The sequence below is a fragment of the Procambarus clarkii genome, chromosome 83, assembly GCF_040958095.1.
Source record: "Procambarus clarkii isolate CNS0578487 chromosome 83, FALCON_Pclarkii_2.0, whole genome shotgun sequence".
In the NCBI taxonomy this organism is placed as follows: domain Eukaryota; kingdom Metazoa; phylum Arthropoda; class Malacostraca; order Decapoda; family Cambaridae; genus Procambarus; species Procambarus clarkii.
The window spans coordinates 22,362,850-22,371,771 of NC_091232.1; the positions used below are offsets into that span (position 1 = coordinate 22,362,850).

General features: G+C 35.2%; 1 pseudogene; it reads left to right on the top strand.

Moving 5' to 3' along the window:
* The first annotated feature begins 7,597 nt into the window (after positions 1-7,597).
* On the top strand, positions 7,598-8,569 carry LOC123749373 (ribonucleoside-diphosphate reductase subunit M2 pseudogene; annotated as a pseudogene).
* The last annotated feature ends 353 nt before the right edge of the window (positions 8,570-8,922 follow it).

Genomic DNA, 8,922 nt, shown 5'->3' on the forward strand with positions numbered 1-8,922 from the left:
AAACATTAACATCACACAGAGATAATATTCTAACTGATGTAATTGAAAATGAGATCAATATAATTTTAGCATTTATATCACAGATAAAAAAGGAGCTCGAGTCAACAATAATTTAATATATATATATAAATATATATATTATATATATATATATATATATATATATAATATATATATATATAAATTAAATATATAAATATATATATATATAAATATATTTATATATATATATATAAATATAATATATATAATTTAATATATATATATTGTGACGATAATCTCCTTCAAGAGATTGAGCCTGCTCTTCCCTCCACAATTACGTCGCAACAAATATATATAACTACTATGGAAGAAATGTCCAACAACGACAACAACACCAGCAAGGTTTGCCAGAGCGCAAAACGTTGCAGCCAGAGACACCTGTTCAGACTCAAACCGCCAAACTACCTGTTGATCGCTACCGGCTCCGCTGATTGGTCGCCGGCCGGGCTGCAACTGCACTCCACCCCCCCATACTACTTGATGTCTGGGCCACGACCTCAGACCTCAGAATATTCAGTGCTTTCGTGGTTACCACTACTCCCGGCTAGACGTTAGCGTGTACTGAGAGAGGTGGTAGCTTTAAGCCAATATTCCAGCACCTTCCCTTTATTTTGTGTTGCACTTCTTGTTATTTTATCTTAACGTAACTTTTCATTGTGTCATTTAATTATTCTTATTCTTTTGATTGATTGATTTTATTATAAGAATTTGTTTGTCCATTTTTTCATGTTTTGATTTATTTAACGTAATTAAAATTTCATTGTTAAAATTTACTTGTGTTTTGTGTGTCTTCTCCTTACCTTACCACAGACGAAGTTCCAGTTTTTCTATTTTTTTTTATAACTATGTGGCGAGGCCATACCCCTAGCCTTAAACAGCCGAACACCAACGCGTTACCGTCACAATATATATAAATAGTAAATTAATCTCTTTTTTCTCAAAATTCAATAATTTCATTCGTTTATTATGCTATGATAGTGAACACAATGTTAAAATAAATATTTTATTTATTTATTTATATATTTTTTTCAGATGATTGAACCCTTTTTGATTAAAAATCCAGGACGTTTTACATTGTTCCCAATAATTTAATATATATATATATATATAAATAACATTGGATAGCGTCTTTCACCCTGATACCCCTGTTTCATAGCAGTGCTGTCAGGGGCTGCTTCCTGGGGGTAGAAATAGGCCTGGTCTAGGACTGGTCCGCGGAGACACTAAATAGTCCCTAAATCATCTCAGGATATTTAGTATATATATATATATATATATATATATATATATATATATATATATATATATATATATATACATATATATATATATATATATATATATATATATATATATATATATATATATATATATATATATATATATATATATATATATATATAACTTTAGAACACTTTCCCACCAGGAGACTCGAACCCTAGCCAGCACAGAAGCCTTCCAACTGTTCTAAAGTTGTATACTTCACTCTCGTGTTTAGGAGAGTTGTGCCTTAAGCAGAGACACTGTGTCTTCCCATATTAACAGGGACTTGATGAAATTAATATATATATATATATATATATATATATATATATATATATATATATATATATATATATATATATATATATATATATATATATATATATATATATACTAAATATCCTGAGATGATTTAGGGACTATTTAGTGTCCCCGCGGACCAGTCCTAGACCAGGCCTATTTCTACCCCCAGGAAGCAGCCCCTGACAGCACTGCTATGAAACAGGGGTATCAGGGTGAAAGACGCTATCCAATGTTCGTATCCACTCAGCTGTGTGGTGGTCTAAATGGAAGATTATTCATGTGTAGATTAGAACTGAGGATAGTCGTGACCCCTGCAGGTAACCCCACATATTGACTAAATGACCGTCGTATCAAAACTAACACAACTAAGTCAACAAGAATGTTGTTTCGTTATATATATAATATAATCATTAGTATACATTATTAGTTTAGATGTGAGACATTTTTTTATATAAAATAAAATAATAATGTCACTATCAAATTCCTTATATATTATAATATTTATGATATTTTTAATTGTGATCTTTTTAATTATATATTTATATTATTCAAGAAATAGGTCAACAATTTCAACTCAGCATCCTCAACTGTCAATGAATTTCATTACAAAAACTAATACTAAACCTGCTGGTCTGTATGTTGTCTTTGAAAGTAAGTATTATATGGACCAAAATCGTGGTTACGATATGATTTCTCATGTAAATACAGTTAATTGTAATGATGATACAACGATTAATCATAATGATGAAAATAATAATGTATTTTGTAAATTTGATACATCCATATTTGATCAATTTAGAAAAGAGAATTGGTATTTTAATACCTTAACACCGATAATTTTATTATCTGTTCGTAATCTTCCCAATTTTTTACCTATTGTATATGAGAATATTGAAGATCTTCCACCCTCTGCAGATCATGAGATTACAAGCCTGCGTGAAAATATGAAGAAAAGCTCAATTGCTAATGGTAATAAGTTACCAAAATGTGTATGGGTATCTTGTTCACATATTTGGATTAATAGTCCAAACAAATATACTCCGCAAGGTTTTCCTGTTTATTATTTTCCAACCAAGGAACATATAGATGGATATTATGCCCCACTTCTTCCTATTCAATTGAAACTTAGCCCAGGTGAAAATATTATAAAATGTAAAATGTGGGCACAAAATATTAATAAAATGAGTGATCCATTTGCTTAAATTTAGGATCACGGTTAAAATGTAGGATTTATAATACTATAAAGCATGATATAGTAACCTGTTTAAATATTATTACTAAAAAGATAATTATATAAAAAATAAGGTATGTAGATTTGTTCTTGTGGAACAAATTATTCATTCTACTCTTGTATCAACACATCTTTATATATTTATGAGCTTATAATATACAAAGAACTATTTTTTTTTTATCATTTTCAGATAATTATAAAGTGATGGTGATATTGGTTCTATTTGTTCTTCAAGATCCCAACTGTCAGCAAAGGTGGCGCAGTTGCTTTTTTTTTTTTTGGAAACCATGAAAAAGCAATATGAAATCTACCCCAGAAAATATTCTGTTATAATACTAACAGCCCCCAAAAATATAATTCAAGTGTGGGATAAAATTGTCATATGGAGAAATAATTTAAAAATAAAAGTGGAATTTTTACAAAACTTTAATCCAACAATCAACTTGTATCATTTAGTGGAAAATTCATTTTTACTTATATTAGATAATGTTTCATCGATAAATGTAAGAAAAACATTTGCCGACGTATTAATTGATCTTCAAAACAGTGAAATAATTATTATAAAATGTGCTTCAATTACTTGGCCCTCAATAAATAAAGTGGAAAACTTTAATTTAAAACATTTTGAAGATGTTAAGATTATTTTAAGTATGAATGACTGGGAACGAAATTATGTATTGGTAAATAAGTATCTTTCATATGAATTTGCAGACATTAGTATTAATCATTTAAAATCTTTAAATATTTTAACAGAAGATATAGGGAGTATCAATTCAGAAAAATTGAGAGGAATTCTACTTGATACTTGGAACAATGAAATACCCCCTATATACCCTTCTGAAGTTCTCCCAGAGAGTGAATATACTGTTACTGAAGTAAATAGCAACAAACGCAGCAGTGAGTCACAATCAGGTTCAATTGGCATGCCTTCAAAACATAGGAAGTATTACTGCCTGGTGTTATAATGGATACTGCTCATTGGGAAGCGTGTCAAAGAAAAGAATATATATGTGTGTGTGTATGTATATGTATGTATATATATATATATATATATATATATATATATATATATATATATATATATATATATATATATATATATATATATATATATATATGGCACAACTCTCCTAAACACGAGAGTGAAGTATACAACTTTAGAACACTTTCCCACCAGGAGACTCGAACCCTAGCCAGCACAGAAGCCTTCCAGCAACTGGCATAACAGGTACGCCTTAACCCGCTCCACCACCTGCTCAGACCCTTAAAAGAGATGGTAATTTCGGAGTATTTAAATACCCCAAAGATCAACACCTCCCAAGAGCACCAGAGCAAGTGAGGGGTCATTTATACGTTAATTTCATCAAGTCCCTGTTAATATGGGAAGACACAGTGTCTCTGCTTAAGGCACAACTCTCCTAAACACGAGAGTGAAGTATACAACTTTAGAACACTTTCCCACCAGGAGACTCGAACCCTAGCCAGCACAGAAGCCTTCCAGCAACTGGCATAACAGGTACGCCTTAACCCGCTCCACCACCTGCTCAGACCCTTAAAAGAGATGGTAATTTCGGAGTATTTAAATACCCCAAAGATCAACACCTCCCAAGAGCACCAGAGCAAGTGAGGGGTCATTTATACGTTAATTTCATCAAGTCCCTGTTAATATGGGAAGACACAGTGTCTCTGCTTAAGGCACAACTCTCCTAAACACGAGAGTGAAGTATACAACTTTAGAACACTTTCCCACCAGGAGACTCGAACCCTAGCCAGCACAGAAGCCTTCCAGCAACTGGCATAACAGGTACGCCTTAACCCGCTCCACCACCTGCTCAGACCCTTAAAAGAGATGGTAATTTCGGAGTATTTAAATACCCCAAAGATCAACACCTCCCAAGAGCACCAGAGCAAGTGAGGGGTCATTTATACGTTAATTTCATCAAGTCCCTGTTAATATGGGAAGACACAGTGTCTCTGCTTAAGGCACAACTCTCCTAAACACGAGAGTGAAGTATACAACTTTAGAACACTTTCCCACCAGGAGACTCGAACCCTAGCCAGCACAGAAGCCTTCCAGCAACTGGCATAACAGGTACGCATTAACCCGCTCCACCACCTGCTCAGACCCTTAAAAGAGATGGTAATTTCGGAGTATTTAAATACCCCAAAGATCAACACCTCCCAAGAGCACCAGAGCAAGTGAGGGGTCATTTATACGTTAATTTCATCAAGTCCCTGTTAATATGGGAAGACACAGTGTCTCTGCTTAAGGCACAACTCTCCAAAACACGAGAGTGAAGTATACAACTTTAGAACACTTTCCCACCAGGAGACTCGAACCCTAGCCAGCACAGAAGCCTTCCAGCAACTGGCATAACAGGTACGCCTTAACCCGCTCCACCACCTGCTCAGACCCTTAAAAGAGATGGTAATTTCGGAGTATTTAAATACCCCAAAGATCAACACCTCCCAAGAGCACCAGAGCAAGTGAGGGGTCATTTATACGTTAATTTCATCAAGTCCCTGTTAATATGGGAAGACACAGTGTCTCTGCTTAAGGCACAACTCTCCTAAACACGAGAGTGAAGTATACAACTTTAGAACACTTTCCCACCAGGAGACTCGAACCCTAGCCAGCACAGAAGCCTTCCAGCAACTGGCATAACAGGTACGCCTTAACCCGCTCCACCACCTGCTCAGACCCTTAAAAGAGATGGTAATTTCGGAGTATTTAAATACCCTAAAGATCAACACCTCCCAAGAGCACCAGAGCAAGTGAGGGGTCATTTATACGTTAATTTCATCAAGTCCCTGTTAATATGGGAAGACACAGTGTCTCTGCTTAAGGCACAACTCTCCTAAACACGAGAGTGAAGTATACAACTTTAGAACACTTTCCCACCAGGAGACTCGAACCCTAGCCAGCACAGAAGCCTTCCAGCAACTGGCATAACAGGTACGCCTTAACCCGCTCCACCACCTGCTCAGACCCTTAAAAGAGATGGTAATTTCGGAGTATTTAAATACCCCAAAGATCAACACCTCCCAAGAGCACCAGAGCAAGTGAGGGGTCATTTATACGTTAATTTCATCAAGTCCCTGTTAATATGGGAAGACACAGTGTCTCTGCTTAAGGCACAACTCTCCTAAACACGAGAGTTGATGAAATTAACATATAAATGACCCCTCACTTGCTCTGGTGCTCTTGGGAGGTGTTGATCTTTGGGGTATTTAAATACTCCGAAATTACCATCTCTTTTAAGGGTCTGAGCAGGTGGTGGAGCGGGTTAAGGTGTACCTGTTATGCCAGTTGCTGGAAGGCTTCTGTGCTGGCTAGGGTTCGAGTCTCCTGGTGGGAAAGCGTTCTAAAGTTGTATACTTCACTCTCGTGTTTAGGAGAGTTGTGCCTTAAGCAGAGACACTGTGTCTTCCCATATTAACAGGGACTTGATGAAATTAACGTATAAATGACCCCTCACTTGCTCTGGTGCTCTTGGGAGGTGTTGATCTTTGGGATATTTAAATACTCCGAAATTACCATCTCTTTTAAGGGTCTGAGCAGGTGGTGGAGCGGGTTAAGGCGTACCTGTTATGCCAGTTGCTGGAAGGCTTCTGTGCTGGCTAGGGTTCGAGTCTCTTGGTGGGAAAGTGTTCTAAAGTTGTATACTTCACTCTCGTGTTTAGGAGAGTTGTGCCTTAAGCAGAGACACTGTGTCTTCCCATATTAACAGGGACTTGATGAAATTAACGTATAAATGACCCCTCACTTGCTCTGGTGCTCTTGGGAGGTGTTGATCTTTGGGGTATTTAAATACTCCGAAATTACCATCTCTTTTAAGGGTCTGAGCAGGTGGTGGAGCGGGTTAAGGCGTACCTGTTATGCCAGTTGCTGGAAGGCTTCTGTGCTGGCTAGGGTTCGAGTCTCCTGGTGGGAAAGTGTTCTAAAGTTGTATACTTCACTCTCGTGTTTAGGAGAGTTGTGCCTTAAGCAGAGACACTGTGTCTTCCCATATTAACAGGGACTTGATGAAATTAACGTATAAATGACCCCTCACTTGCTCTGGTGCTCTTGGGAGGTGTTGATCTTTGGGGTATTTAAATACTCCGAAATTACCATCTCTTTTAAGGGTCTGAGCAGGTGGTGGAGCGGGTTAAGGCGTACCTGTTATGCCAGTTGCTGGAAGGCTTCTGTGCTGGCTAGGGTTCGAGTCTCCTGGTGGGAAAGTGTTCTAAAGTTGTATACTTCACTCTCGTGTTTAGGAGAGTTGTGCCTTTTGCAGAGACACTGTGTCTTCCCATATTAACAGGGACTTGATGAAATTAACGTATAAATGACCCCTCACTTGCTCTGGTGCTCTTGGGAGGTGTTGATCTTTGGGGTATTTAAATACTCCGAAATTACCATCTCTTTTAAGGGTCTGAGCAGGTGGTGGAGCGGGTTAAGGCGTACCTGTTATGCCAGTTGTTGGAAGGCTTCTGTGCTGGCTAGGGTTCGAGTCTCCTGGTGGGAAAGTGTTCTAAAGTTGTATATATATATATATATATATATATATATATATATATATATATATATATATATATATATATGTATGTGTACCTATTTTAGTTTACATAAAATATAGGATGGAAGAACATGTACGTAGTAAATTAATCTCTTTTTTACTCAAAATTCAATAATTTCATTCGTTTATTATGCTATGATAGTGAACACAATGTTAAAATAAATATTTTATTTATTTATTTATATATTTTTTTCAGATGATTGAACCCTTTTTGATTAAAAATCCAGGACGTTTTACATTGTTCCCAATTAAAAATCATGATATCTTTAAAATGTATAAGAAGGCGCTAGCATCATTTTGGACAGTTGAAGAAGTAGACTTGTCAAAGGATATTGTAGATTGGGAACAGAAACTTAATGAAGAGGAACGTCACTTCATTTCACATGTTCTAGCATTTTTTGCCGCATCAGATGGTATCGTCAATGAAAATCTTGTTGAACGTTTCTGCCAAGAAGTACGAATACCAGAAGTGAGGTGTTTTTATGGTTTTCAGATTGTCATGGAAAATATTCACAATGAAATGTACAGTTTACTTATTAATACATACATAAAAGATTTACAGGAGCAGAACAGATTATTTAATGCTATTGAAACGCTGCCAGCTGTTAAGAAAAAAGCTGATTGGGCTCTAAGGTGGATTACCAATAGAACGGCAACATATGCCGAACGCATTGTTGCCTTTGCTGCAGTAGAGGGTATTTTCTTTAGTGGCTCATTTGCTGCAATATTTTGGTTAAAAAAACGTGGTTTAATGCCAGGTCTAACCTTCAGTAATGAACTGATTTCTAGAGATGAAGGGTTACACACAGATTTTTCTTGCTTGATATTTAAGTACTTGATTAATAAGCCTGATCAGAAATATGTATATTCTATCATTGATAATGCTGTGAAGATTGAACAAGAATTTTTAACAGATGCCTTGCCAATCAAACTTATTGGTATGAACTGTGATCTAATGGGGAAGTATATAGAATTTGTGGCTGACCGACTTCTCTTTGAACTCGGTTTTAAGAAACTTTATAATGTAGAAAATCCATTTGACTTTATGGAAAATATCTCATTAGAAGGGAAAACTAATTTTTTTGAAAAAAAAGTAAGTGAATATCAAAAATATGGTGTAATGAATTCAGATCAATACAGTGTTTTTACATTAGATTCAGACTTTTAGTTAATTAGTTGATGGATAGAATAGAACATGTTTTTTTATATAGAATATAAATAATTTAATATAAAAATAAAAATATATATATATTATCTTTTACTATTTTACTTATCATATTTATATTTTGACTTGATGAATAATGAATTAAATACCTTACATTCTCTCTTTCCACTAATTACAAGACTACAAAATATGAGGTATGTAATTATGGACATTACATACAAAACCATAATCTTCTTTATAAAATATCAACATATCACATGATTACCAAGCAGTGCTACTATCGTCCGATGTAAACACCAAGTTTGGTTATCGCCATTGAATCAACTTTTCTATTTTATATTCACCAATGAATATAA